Here is a 15,088-nt window from a genome sequence, read left to right as displayed (position 1 = left end):
CCTGCTGCTTATCGATCAAAGGCAGTAGAAATAAATATACACATGCCAGGATTAAGACATATAGACACCAGGCAACTCTTCCTTTCTTTGGGTGTATATGATTTGAAGGGTAGATTTTCAAGTTTGTTTGGTTTTTAGGGTGGGTGGGTTTTTTTTAACTTGCCTTCTTAAATCCTCTCTGGACTTCGAAATACATGTTTCACTTTCAAAGGCACAGAATAGTGGATCTCCTGACATCAGATGCTGAGTACTTTCAAAGGCTTGTAGGTAGAGATTTAGAAATCCAATTTAGTTTCCAACAAAATATGAAGCTCGAGATGTTTATTAAGCTTTATTTAAAAAACAGTAAGAATATTAGTATGTATTCCCATCAAGATCATTTCTTCTTTGCATTCGCTAGCATATGAATGAAATGTTCCTTTTTCTGCTCGTGGTGATGATTTTTAATGATGCTTCTCCTAGAAAAAGTTTTCCCTGAAACATAGTTTGCGTTTGGAGTTAAACAGCAGGGTTTGGCAAATTTCTTTTGACAAGGACTTTAATATTTGGCATCCAGCCATTGAAAATACACAATCCTTGCTTTGCTCAAAGCTGCATTGTTCATTGAGAGCAGAGCTATCGTGCAAGATTATGGAAAATGAGGGGATTGTAGAGGCAGCTTGGCTAAAGGCTTTGCAAATTTAAGACAAGGCTTTAAAATATTTCTGAAATTAAAAAGAAGCATTCATGTACTGGTGAGATGTGTTTGTGTAGGCTTCTGTTTGCCATGTATGTCTCCATAGTCATACACCTTGCGCTAAATGTAGACAGATAGGGCGGTATCAGATCTGTACAGGAACAATAGTCCACTGTCAAATTAACTTCAATAAAAATGTCCTGCTGTTGGCATTATTAATTAAAACTAGGAGGCTTCCCTTAACAGTTATGGCACTCAGGGGAAGAAAGGTGATCTTAAAAATAGCTTGGACCTAACCCAGATAAAGACTCTCATAGCTCAACATCAACATCTTGAACTGTACTAGGGTTAACAGGGCAGTCATATGGTCTGAAAAATTGTTATGTTGTGTTCCTTGAGGATAGCTGCTTTCTCCATTGCTTGCAACTCTTAAGTGATCCACAGCTGCTCCATGTAAAAATCAATACGGCAATCCAGTCCTGAGGTCCTAAGGTGTAGCAGCAGTGGCAATTATGCTTTGACAATAGACTTCTAAAGTGTGTGGTATGGCTTCATTACAGTGAATAACTTTAAATATACTGCCAGTTTTCTGAGGCTCCTCTGATCGGGGCTGAGCTGGAGTGGAGATCTTAAATCAAGGCAGCTGCTCTATCTGAGCAGTCCAAGCAAATGGGTCTTAATGGTGGCAGCTAGCGACTAATGAAAATCTGTTACACCTATTGCTTGGTGTAGCAGAGCTTTGGATACCACAAAAGGTTGTCTTCAGATCAGATAGGGGATTAGGATTAGTTTAAGACGGACAGAACAGATGGTTAAAGAAAATTAGCCACTCTGTATTGCAGGGGAACAGCAAAGATTTCAGATTACTTTATGCTGCCTTTGTTGCTTTGTTTATTGTAGACATTTGCAAAGATTACTTGGGAAGGGTGCATACCAATAAAGAAACTTGTAGTTTACGCAACAAGGAGTCTAGCTTGCACATTTATCTGAGATAAAGGACATATTTAAGCTGTTAAGGAAATGCAAACATAATGATAGAAATAAGCCCATATAGATATGGCATTATTGATTTGGTCTTCTGCCAGATACAGCCCTTGGAGCTGTAGTGTTTTGCTGTCTTTAATATAGAGACGTGGCCACTGAGACGGTCAGAGTTGGAAGTTACTTAAATCAGAATGCAATATTGCCTGTTGAGGCTTGCAGTCGTAGGGGACTCTACCTTCATCGATCAGATCAAGATGGATGGCTGCGAAATTGGATCTCCAGCCTCGCTGAGCCACACTAGCGTGTGAAGGATGCAGTCAGAGGAACTATGCTCTGGTTTGGCCATACTGCTCCAGCTGTAGCCCCAGGGCTGCTGCCACCATCCCAGTGGTCTCTCTTGGCTGAAGCCTAACTGCCTCACCCTTGAAGAATTTAAGATAAAGGAATGTGTGTTCTAGTCTGAAGAAAAAAAATGTTTCTAGCTGTCAGTGCGGTGTGTGTAGCAGGCCTTTTCTGCATTAAATTAGCTTCAGGTTCATATGGGAATTAAAAAGGTCAATCTCTTGCAAAGTAACCGACAAGACGACGATAAGTTGCTCAAACAGACATCCCTCTGTTTCTCTGAAGCATAATCTATCAATCATTTCTCAGCCTCTTTCTTTGCTGTCATGAGATGATAGCAAATTAATTACAGGTCTGTACATCAAACTTTTAAGTGTGTGTGTGTGCTTCTCTGCAAAAACAGGTTTCAAATGGCTTGGAAATTGTAATTCTAGTGAGTGCTCTCCTTCACCCATAACACTTTGTGTCTTTATAAAGTCATGAAAAAGAATTAAACTTGGTTTTAAAAATTGGTTTTTAAAAACTAGCGATTGGTAACAGAGAAGGATGACTCTTAAGTGGGCTCCTCTACAAAAAATGCAACTGCCCCCCTAAAACCCCAAACCTCTTCGTTGCTCAAGTTTCTCTTAGCTGCCCTTATCAATGGCAAGAAAGTTTCTGTGGAATTTATTTGCTCGACAATGTAGCAGGGGTGTCTAAAATAGGTTAAAATGCAGTATTGCTTGCCATTTTTGAAAGGGCAATAGGCTCCAGTGAGTCTTTGTGTCTTGCTGCAGCAAACGGAGATCTTGACTGGCTTTGCACTTGCTCTAGGATTGACCTACAGAGCCACATAAAAGGGCATGGTTGTAGTTTCACAGCAAAGTGATCCTTCAGAATCCCATTCTTTATTGCTTAAACTGATTAGAAGACCAGACCTTTTACCTTCTTGTAAATCCAGTTCTGTAAAGATAAGTATCTAGGTCAGAAGCTAGTGGTGCTGTCGCCTGTTTTTTCAAAGCCATAGTACGTTTGGAAACTCTTTAATAAAGTTGGATTGCTGTAAGGAATCCAGTGAGTTTCTAAAACACTCGTTGGATTTAACCTGTAAAACTTGACTTGCAGCAGGTTAACTGAGGCTTGCCAGCTGGTGCCTTTGTCTTGACTTAGGCCGATGTGAAAGTTTTGAGAAAAAGCAAAGAAAAATTTCTGTGCTCTCTTTATCCTATTCACATGCCTTTGAGCTCTTCTAATGTACTTCACTTCCTTCATTACATTGCAAAATCAAGCTTAATTGTCTGTCATTTAGCAGTGTAGGGCACCTGGCCGTGTGGCCTCGTTCTGCTGCTAATGATAGTATTGACCACCATGCTGATGAGACTGTGGCTGCTGGTGCATTGCCCATGTTGGGTATGTCCAGCAGAGCAGGCGCTGCCAGTAGCAAGGGAGGGGACGGAGTGGCAAGGCCAGAAGTGATGTTAACTCCAGGGAGCCGAGCCCTGGCTACAGTGGTTTCGTCTGGGTTATGCAGAAACAAGACACCAAAAGCACCCTTGCCAGGACAGAAAACCTGTCCTCCTGAAAGGAGCACCTCTGCATAGAAGGACTCATTGGGAGTACTTTGCTGGTGACCGTGCCTTTTTTTGCTGTCATGAAGCAGTACCTGTTGCTCTGGAAGTCAGTTTAATGAATCAGCTGTCTGTACGACTCTTCAGAAGATGCATCCTGCTGATATCAAAACACATGAATTCTAGTTCTTGTTTAGATGTTTTTTCTCTGACTTCAAGAAAAGAAGGTTTTTAAAGTCTGTGTAGGTACTTAAATATTCAGGCAGAGACCTTGCAAAATTTTGAAAAACAACCTGTTCTTAGCCTGCAGTTACTACAGGTGCCTAAATGCCTTTAAAATCTGCCCTGTTTCTTCTTGACTGTAGCTATTCCTTCAGTAAAATGAAGAGATAATCAGGATTAATTCACTAATGGAAAATATGTGACAGTTGGACAGTGTGCTTTGGACAAAAAGTAACTTCCAAAAATCCAAGAAATCCAAGAACTGTGAAAATCTCATAATGCCTTTATAAGAGCAATACAAAATACATAGGTCTGTCAGGAATGTCATGGCGGAGGTAGTAACCAAGAAGAGGTTGTTCCACACACCCTCTAAAGAAACAGTGTCCCCTTAATGGCAGAACTCTGGGGTCCTTCTTTGCAGAAAGCCGACTGACAGCATTTGTAGGCTAAATGAAATGAATTAGCAAACAAGTAATTATATTTGCATGTAACCTTGTTAAGGTAATACCCTGTCCATCTTAAACCTGTCATATTAGACATATTTAATCTTTGTGACACATGGAGTGGTATATTATGTTTGACAGCTTCTGAAGGAAGAAGGACGAGAGACTGTAATTGGAATGCTGCCGTTGGATAATAATGATGAGCACTTCTCATCTTCAAAGGGTATTCAGCCTCTCTAGCTAATCCATACATCCACTGAGTGGGGAAGGTAAGTTTTATCCCTGTTTTACAGATAGGGAAACTGAGCTGGAAGAATCACCGGATTAGAACGCCAAGTGCCTAGATGCTAGTAGTGCTCTGTGAAAACAAAATTAATTTAATTTGCGCACTCAAAATGAAATAAATATGTTGTTTAGATTTACATTACATACATTACATCAATCTTCCTTTGAACCTTCAAAGATAAAGCCAGTCTCATGCACTACCTTTATAACAAGTGTTCTCTAGTAATCATATTACCATTGCATTCAATAACCTTTACAAATAAAATGTGCAGTTTCTGAGTGTTTGTGCTTAGAAATGAAGATCCGATCCTGAAAGCCTTCTGGGTATAGAGTCTGTTTTGTAATTAGTGGAACTTCAGACTCGGTATTGCCCATTGCATTGGCAAAACTCTCCATGGAGTCTGCAGCTTCCTGGACAGTTTTACTTGCTGGATTGGCACGTTAAGGCAATTTGAATTCACTGGTTATTACAATGGTAGAACTAAATCAGTTGCTGAAACACGTCTTCCTCTACTGTTCTTAAAACCCCCATTCCCTCCCCCCCCATTTTATTAGAAGTGATTGCTTTTAGTGTTAAACAGATACTGGGTGATTTAAAAATAACATTTGCTTTTTGTTTCAAGTCTGTAACTTATGTTACTAAACTGGAAAATGTTTTAAAAAATCAGTTTACCTACTACTGAGCATACGTTATACTGGAATTTCTTTTATATTAACAGTAAAAGGTGGGTCAATTACACATAATATTACACATATTATTTGCCCCTGTGTGACTCTGTAGTCCTCATCTTAAATTTACTAAAGCTTCCCCGATGTCACCAAATTTTAATGTACAAGTGAGCCATAAACTGAACCATACTGTAGTCCCCCATTGGAATGCAGTGGGTGAATAATATGCACCTAGTGAACAGGCATGAAAATATTCTGACTCGTGACATTTTTAATTACTATCTGGAGAATGCTTCATGTATACCAAAAATGTGAGTAAAAAGTGCAATATTAAAAAACTTCATTAATAAAAAAATAAGAAATATTAATTTTTCCTTTTAACTGATTGTCTTCCCCCTTCACTTATTCTTACATTGCAGCACTGCCCAGTAATTTTCTGAGTAGACACCCCTTTTGTTTTCCTTTTTGTGTCTTCTGGGGAAATTCCTAAGTGCACTTGTTAGTTCCCCAATAAAAGCAAATGTTTTCACTTAGTCTTTACCTGAGTTCTATTGGCTGAAATGACAACGCTGTTAAAAATCAATGTGCAGAAAGCCAGATCATTACTGAGGTTTTCCCTTGAACGGTTCATAGAGACAGCAAGCTCAGGAAAACAGCCTGAGTAAACTGCATCATGATTGATTTCAAGTACTTCTGATGGAGTATAATTGTCTACCCATTCATTTCTTTTCATTCTCCCCTCTACATGCTTCCTCTTTCGGGATCAAATAATCAGTAGCAATAATCACAAGCAGCAAGAATAAAAAAAGAAAATACATAGAAATAATCCCCCCTCAGTTTTGGTGGCAAAACCAAATAGCAGTAACTTACATTTCATTTGCGAATTCCCATATTCCGCTATAATATCACCAGAATCTTTGAGAAAGCCCCGACTCCACTTTCTATTCAATTATTAAAAATGCACACTTTGGTTTATATTGATGGTTTTGCTGTTTGTGGCATTGAGACTAGATTTTCAAGTGTGTCAACATCATCACCGATAGCTTCTCCCTCTTAATTTCTTTTAAAATGTGGCAAGAGAATCAATACTGTGAGGGCTTAGGCTCCCAGCATTTCTGGGTGTTTGATTTTTTGTTTGGTTGTTTTTTCCTTAGTTTTTTCATTGACATTTATGGCACTCAAAATGGAGACTCTCCACTTCAGAAAATATGAATCTAACTGGCCTTTTGAACAGAGCATTAATTGTGGAATGCGGTCTGATACCTACTCAATATAAATCCAGACTCTTAAATTGATATTAATAAGCTTCCTTCAATAGGAGTCCCAATTAAAAGAAATACAGATTTTACTCACATCCTTGTAAATTTACGTCAGTGCAAACTCTTAATATAAGGAATTGTTCTTTTGTGGTTATCTGCCACAGGCCATAAATCTGTTTTATAAAATCATACACTGCTTAAAATCTTATTCTAAAATTTATTTAATACACTGGTATTTTTTGTTTCAGGCACAAACAGGTATCTTAAGGCTACCTAATCAAATAGTTTTGGAATGGTTTAAGAAATATAAATATAATAATACTGTCATCTTACCTATGTATAGTTATAGCATGCCTGTGAATTGCTGTTACTGTGCTGAAAGAACTGTTGTGATGAATGCGGACCTTTTTTGGTTTATCCTATGCTCCTTGCTGTAACTGCTTTCATACCATTGAGGATATATATCATCCGAGCACTGTGATTTCTTGTGAATGTTTGCTCTAACATGGTGTGTTACTTTTGAGTTTTGTTTAGTCCTAAATTCCTCTCTCAAATAATGCTTTTGTCACTGTGTCCTGGGGTTCTACACTTGCAACTTCTCAATGTTTTAAGTATCAAATTTACTAGTGAAAAGCTCTGGGTTTTTTTATTCTGCTGGACCCATAAACTCAATTTAAAATGTGAGAATTAAGTTATGTTCCTCCTTTTTCTGCGTACGTGTGCATCTGCTTAAACCTATCTCTTGTACGAGATAAGCTTCTTCAGGCGGAAGGTTCATTGACTGTCATCAGAAAAAAAATCCACTTTTGTCAGATTATGCTTTCAGTGATCTCCCCCACTGAAGGCAATGGGACTGTGCAGTGAGAACAAGGCTATGAGGAATGAAAGCAGTAATCCTTTGTTTTGTTCAGGTGTGTCTCTGCAAGGAGCAGATGCTGTGGAAAAGAAAGCGTCATCTTATTTTGAAGCTCTTCAGAACAGAATAATGCTTTCGAGTATCTTAAAAAGTCATGTCTGCTGTCGTTTTTGTTATACACTTTCTAGCTATTCAGTTTCTCCTTTTGCACTCAATTTTAGGTGTACTGAATCCGTTCCTTCTTTCCTTTTTACTTTTCACATAGTTAATCATCAACCACAGTCATGTTTCCTTCTCTTTCCTTCAGTTCAACCTTCATAGGTTTAGCTTGCTGTGTTATGTCATTGTAGGCGAGTCCCTCCAGCTCTGAGCATGTTTTGTTGCCTTCTGTGAGAGCTCTCCACTTCAGCTACGCCTTCCAAATAATCCTGTGCATCAAAGTGCTGGGTAGCCAACGGGATCTCTGTTAATAAAGCCTGTTAGTAAGTGATTTAAATGTTTTCAGCTGTGTTAATACATTAATGCAGGTAAATTTAGCCAGTAGTATATTGGCAAATACATTTCTATATTACAAAAACATTTGTATTTTCGCTTCCTCTTTCAGCTGTGACTTTAAGGGAGCGCTACTTCTGCCGTTCTGGCTGAATTCTTACATCTGTTTCAAAAAAGTATAGGAGGAACTTATGGTAGAGAAGGCCCTAGTCACATTGAGACCTTCACAGATAGTGAAGTTTTATGGGAAACAACAATGAATTGGTTTCTGATGAGAATTATAATTGTATTAATTACTTAATTGTATTCATTTTTTAATATAAACTGACATTGTGGGTATTTTCATTGTCTCAAAATGTGTTTTCATTAAGCCAGATAGCATAAGGTATAACTCATCTCTGGCTTAAAATAAAGGAAACCTTTTGAGTCTGATGTGTGGACCTGAGCTTGATACTTATGTTCTCCTTGTATTCCCTCTCGTCTTGTATTTTGGGGGAGTTCCAATGTATTGGTATAGTCCACGAAACTGTACAGCAAGGAAAAACTTTGGAATTTGACTCTGAATCCAAGACAAATTCCAGAGACAATTCTATGCCTATACTTAGTGAGCTTGCAGTCTACTTTTTCTTATATTTTATTCATTATTACTAAAGTGTTTCTACAGGTAAGTCTCCTGGGATTTACTTTTTTTAAAAAAAAAAAAAAAAAGCTGTCGGTATGTCAGAAATAAACCTTCTGGCACTGGAGGAGACTTTGAGGTGTGGTTCTCAAAGACAAGATTTTGGGCCATGATAAATGCCTTTTAGTTACATATCCATAATCAAATAGCCAGTCAAATTCCTGGGAGAAAGACTCAGAATAAAAGTAACAGCTGATGCTGCATTGTATGTGACTAACTCCCAGGTCTGTTCCAATTGCACATTAAGGCACAGGGACACACTTCTGATTTCATCTGCTTCCAAGCACAAAATTACATGTTGTTCTTCATTAATAATATTCTTTTTAAAATAGCACAAGGATGAAGACACAGTCTGGACTATCTCTCATAATGATGCCCTGGAGCATTAGAGATACTACAAGCTTCTGATCTTGGTGTGAAAATAGTGAGCAAATGGAAACTGTCAGTGTGTCAAGAAGGGAGTGTTCCTGAATACTCTCATGCAGACTTTCTCTTTGTTTTGGTGGATTTAGGTCTATATCACTGTGGTTTAACTCCTGTCCAACATGATACGTTAGAGCCAATCTATGTCAAGAGAAACTGGATCCTCAGATTTTAGTCTAAATCCCAGCTGTCGTGGACGAGTGGCTTGGAGCAGCTTTCCCAGTCAGCAGGTGTGTGTGTGCACTTGGACCTCGTTGCTTGTCAGCTCTGAATACTGCAGACCTGTTGGGGGGGACTGGCTAGGCTGGGGTCTAGCAGGACAGATATTTGTAGGGGAATTATGTGTGGTTTTTATACTTGAGAAATGACTGCTATGAAAACTGCCTTCAAAAAAGAGGCATCCTTACTACAAAGCCAATATGCTTGTCACCAGTTGTAAATACTCTGCTCAAACCCCCCAGATTTCAGTTCCTTTTTCAGTGCTTTGTTTTTTCCCCTTCTCTGCCAAGGTTGTTTACATTTCATTGCTGTGTATTTCTTGTAGGCTATTTAGTCTCTATAAAGGACCTGTAGCAGGAAAAGGTCTAATAATGTGAGATGCTCTGTTCTTGTTAGTGCGGCTGCCATCTGCGGAAGGGAATTCTGCATGGGTGGCTGTAGGTGCGAATTGAAAAAAATGGGGAGGTGGTGAAGAAATCGAAGATGCTGTGAATGTGAATGGAGAAATTGGATTGTTGAACATTTCTTGTCCTGCAGCATAAAATAATTATTGATGAAAGTTTTACTCTGCAGAAAATCTGTTTTGAGCTTTGTGCACATGGGTGTTTCAGTTCGGCAGGATTTAAATGATGTGGAGAAATGCAGTCTCTTTTAGAAAGCAGCCATTGGCGATAACGGCACTAACCTGGAATTTGTTTCTATTTCCTGTGAGTTTGGCAGAACAGGCTAGAAGAGCACTGAGCATCCTTTGCTATTCTCATGATGAAGAGGACTGATCTTTTGCACTGCGCTTTGGGTTCCTCCAGCTCCGCAGAATAGATTATCTGTTGCTTTTCAGGAAGAAGTTACAATAATTGTATTGATTGTCTTTCATTTGACTCTTGACTGAGAAGAATAAAAAGCTTCAGGATTATTGATTTAGTTTTGCACTCAAGTATTTTACTTTTGTTTTCACTTCCCATAGGACCTAATCCCAAGGCCATTTAGGCAGTTGTGTAAGGCCTTAATGCAGTAGAGATAATGCAGTTTTGCTCTGCAGAAGCCTGAATCAGCAGACAGCCCATGCGTCTATCACCTCGTGCAGGCATTTATAACTATATCAACTGAGAATAACCCAAAAATGAATCAAGAGAAGTTTAAACAAATGGATTTGTTTATTCTGCCTTTTTAGGAAGTATTCGTTTTTCTTACATGCCGGAATGACTTCTAGATACATCCTTGCTTTATCTATCCTGTCAGTGACTAGCACCCGAGGGGCAGCAATTCAGGGCTAGAGATTTTCAAGTGCCAGGCACAGCCTGATCTTGCTGCTGAAATGCTTTATCTGTTGTAGTAGAAACGGTCAGTGCATTGTGCTTTGGAACACCAATGAGTAGCAGTTAGGAAATGCTGTGTTCATAATCAGCACTTACATTTTAGGGTTTAAATTTGATTGGCTGCTTCTTGAACCCTATTCTGCATCCCCAAATAAAGCAGAGCTTAGATATTACTGATCCAACCGCCTCTGTAGGTAAGGCTGTTAACTCCATGCTAACTACAGAGGTGATGCCCAGCCCAGTGGTTGGAACTGAAAATCCTTTTTTTCAGTCTCTCAGTGCTTCAGTGTTTGTGGAAAATAGTCTCTCATAAATGTGTTGGATTTTATGTTTGATACTGATTTTTCCTTCACTTGGAAAAATAACTAAATAAACAGGCAAATGTAAACAAAATTCGGTTGGGCAGAAATATTTAGGCACAAAACACAGTAAAGCAAACAGGTAATACAAGATAAGCACAGAAACATGCCATTAAATACAAGTAAAACTTATTTCATGGGTTAGGGTCTGTTGAGCTTAAAGCCCTTATGGTTCAAAGACCCCACCTAGAATCAACACAACTTCTATACCTGGTAGTTTGTGCACTGTGCCTATGGATGTAGTGCTGGTCTGTGTGGGAGGAAAGGAGGCACGTACGTGAATTGGTTGTTTATGTAACACAGTTCCTGTGTTTGCTGTACCATTATTAAAACCACACGATCCTGTAATAATGGAAGTTTGTCTTAGACTTCTTGGCCACATTTTTTCCACCACTCAAAACATTTTCACAGGAGTTATGTTGGTGCTATATCCCTCTGTCACCTCGTTTTCTTGATGTTGCAGGTAAGGCATATTAAAACCTAGGAAATGCTTGGGGACAAAAAGAGGTGTGCACTTAAAATTATTTTACTGTATTAAATTCAGTTTCCACTCCATTCTGAAATAGTGCCTTACGCACACCAGAAGGCAATTAAATACGCTGAAGTCCAGGTCAGGTTTGTTCTCTTGGACAAAATTGTTTCTCCTGGGATGGTTGGTAGCTAATAACAGAGTCTGGTTCTCCAGTCTTAGTTTTGACTTACTGGATGACCTTGGCGAATCTTTTCTGTGTCTCGTTGTCCTCACTTGTAAGATAAAGATAAGGAGGCAGAGATCCACTGCACAATGCTTTGACATCTCTTGATGAAAAATGCGGTGCCATTTCCAAGCATTTGTTATCATCCAAGTATGGTCATTACTATACTGTTTCCTTGAGAACATTAAGCCCTTCTCCAACCTGTTTTCCTTTTTCTCCTCCAAATATATACATATACCTTACATCCAGGAACCTGCTAGCACTTTATAAAGATTGGAGGATAACATTATCTCTTTTTTACAGATGTAGCAATGGAGAATCTGCACAGGGTAAGATCCTTCTTGGAGATCATACATCTTGCTCAGTGGTCCAGGTTCCTGGCTCCTTGCAGCTTTGATCGCTAGACCGCTTTGCTATCCTTTGTAAAAGAGAGAGGGATGAAAAAGCCATCTGCTGCTTGTGGTTGCTAGGGAGCCGCATACTGCCCTCAGGTTAGGCTGATCCACTTTCTCTCACATTTGTACTTGTTTGGACCTCTGCTCTGTACTGAGCTAAAGTTGGTCTAGCTCTTGCTTTCTTCCTCCCCCTCCCAGTAGTATGGCAACTGGCGGGCTGCATGAATTTAAGCATATAACCTCTTAATACATACCTGCAGAAAGGAAGAGGAAATGTAGATTTTGTAAAGTCTTGCTCTTCTACTTGCTTGATGTCTGAAGCTTGCAACATGGATGAGGAAGAAAACTGCTTTTAGTGAAGAATACTCATACCCGAGACACTGGCAGAATACTGAGGTTTATATAAATCTGTTCATTATGGCTCTGTGGGGAATTTCCAAATGTATTAGCATTTTTAGGTCCTCTTATCAGCACTTCAAAGATAAAGTGGTGTGAGATGAACACTTCTCCCTTAGCGCGCTGGGTTTTGCATACACTGTGCACCGAAAATAGGTAGGGAAGTCTAAAAGGGGATTTACAAGCAGATGTTTAAAAATACGGTGAATGATTTTTCATATGGTTTTTAATTATGATTTTTCAGATGGCTTCTCATAGGAACATAATCACAAACCAGATAATCACTGATGGTTTACTTAAAGAAAAAAGAAAGGAAGAAAAGGCCGGCTGGGCAGTGGTTTTGTGAGGTGCTGCTGGTGGGGGCTCTGCGTATCTCTGTCATGTTTATCTCCCTGCTCACTGTCGTCATGGAAGCTCAGAGCCAACTGGGAGATCCTGCTCTGCACGGGACTGGATTACTGACCCTCATGCACAGAAAATTGAATGTATTAAGCGGCAACCGCATTTTCAACCCTACGGACTTCACAAGGAATTTGAAACAAAAGGCCAGAGCCCTCTGAGGAGATTTTCATCTCAGGGGGGAGTCTCATTTTTAAAAAACAAATTAGCATCTCCATAGAGAAGCAACTTCCAATGACCAAAAATTAGAATACAAAATGAAAGATTTTTTCATTCTCCTGGCTGCTGCTTTCCATCTTTTTTTGCCAGTCGAAGGAGCGCTCTTGTCTTAGATATAGCTGAGGTGAGCTAAGCTCTGACCTCAATGCAGTCGGTTGCACTCACATTGGAAGTGGGAAAACTAGCGACATCAGAATGTCTTGCCAATCCATGGGTGAAAGATAAAAGAGGCTCATTCTTTTATAGAGGGTTAACAACAGCGGTCTCTTGATTTATATGTATATAAATTCACTAAAGGTCCATGAAAGGAGAAATCTACAGGAGTTAATCTAGCAGGAACAGATAGGGTTGGGTTTTTTTTTTTATCCTTTTCCTCCTGGTGGCAAATAAAGTATTTCACGGTCTTCTAATAAAAGATGATAGTCAGAATTCTGAAAAGACCTGTAAAAGAAAGCTCATGAGCTATAAAAGCTTGGCTTGCATGTACTTGCATGTGGAAAATGTGGATGTCATATTCCTCAGAAGACAGGAGCTGTAGGGAGAGGGCTAAAGGGTTTGCATTTGGAAATGCAAAGGGTGGAATTGACAGAGGTGAGGCATGGACAACCCCCATGTGTCTCCTTAACTCCGGTTTGCTGCCTTGTCCCACAGATTTGTGTTGCAGCAGCTGGGTGTTGAGTTGCATGGTGAGGCTAATGGCAGATGTGTGTCTGTGCGTGAGAGGTGGAGGACACAGGGCAAGCCTGACAGCCCTGTTTGGCCATTTTGCCCCCTGGGGCAATGGCAGAATAGCTCCTGCCAAGGAAGTCTGTGGGGACTGTGTGCTGAATTAATGCAAAATGTGTTTCACCTACCTTTTCCTATGATAGATGCTGTCCTCTGAGTTCAGCATACATCTTTTGAACTCTAAGGAGTTGTTTTAGCCTTACTGCAAACGGTAGCAGATTTATAAGCTAACAAGCTTATACTGATGAGCGTTTTCTCCTTAAGCCTGGCTATCCAAACGTAATAATGCTCTGCAGATTTTTCCCTGAAGAGTGCCTGGGTAGGCTGTCACTTCTGAGGATATGCGCTAAGACTGAAAAAACACTTCATTATAAAGAATAGGCAGATTTTAATGATAGCTGTTGTTGTATGAGATTTTGCGATTGAAGCATGCATTTGTGGTGCAACCGAACCAAGAGAAGACCCAGAAGTACTGCCACTGCTTTTTCACTTTTTTGCAGTATAAAAATACTAAAAATATCTGCAGTTACGTGTTTTTACGTGCAAAACACTTTGTAAATATTAAATAATTAGTCCTCACAAAATATATACTCAAAGCCAAACTTGTCCCAATGCCTTTCTTCACCTTTGTTATTGTTTCTTAGTTTCTGTCATTCCAAGGTAATTCATGCAGTGCTCCATGTTGATTTGTTTTTGATGGTGCACCTGATAAAATTATAGTATAGGAATGAAATTAGTAACTACTTAATTTATTTTAAAAGATTATATGCTACAGCATCCTTCAGTATATTTGTGTATAAATCAGTATGTGGGCAATTTGTACAATTAACAGTACTGACACAGCAGTTCCACCACCGGAAGCTCTGGGTTTGGACACTCTGTAGAACATAATAGGAATCTTTTGTTGTAAAGGTGGTGGCAAAATATTCCTTTTCTGCTCTATACACTGAACACTTAAAGGTCACGCTTGTCGAGAAAATCAGCTTTATTTTTGCAACTCAAGTGAAGTGCTTTGTCTTGGCTTAGGCATTTTACTCTGAGGAGTGAGTTGTGGCACTTGTGATGTGGCTTTGCACCGTTTCCATTTGGTAAGCGTTGGGTGACATACACTACAGCCAACAGGGGCTCAGACAGAGAAGCAAAATGCCTTGGCATCATTTGGATAACGAAAGATGCTGAATCACTGTCTGCCCTGAAGAAATCTCCTCCAGCAACACAGTAAGATTAAATTACAGTAGATTTTCAACTGTTCACTTTTTTTTTTTTAGTGTCTACTAGCATAAGAATAGAGTAATGGTGGAAAGTGGGATAGCCAAAACACTGCACAGGGTGAGATAATGATGGTAAATCACAATAGGAGAGAGAATGAGACAGATCTTTTCTCCAGTGCCAAAGCTATAAGAGAATATGGGGGGAAAAAAAGAAACAAAAAACCCCAACAGAAATCCACACTGTGATTAATATGGCAAAAAAGCAGAGATGCTGGC

This window comes from Egretta garzetta, unplaced genomic scaffold (assembly GCF_000687185.1).
Source record: "Egretta garzetta isolate BGI_Z169 unplaced genomic scaffold, ASM68718v1 scaffold107, whole genome shotgun sequence".
NCBI lineage: Eukaryota > Metazoa > Chordata > Aves > Pelecaniformes > Ardeidae > Egretta > Egretta garzetta.
This window is presented reverse-complemented; position numbering follows the sequence as displayed.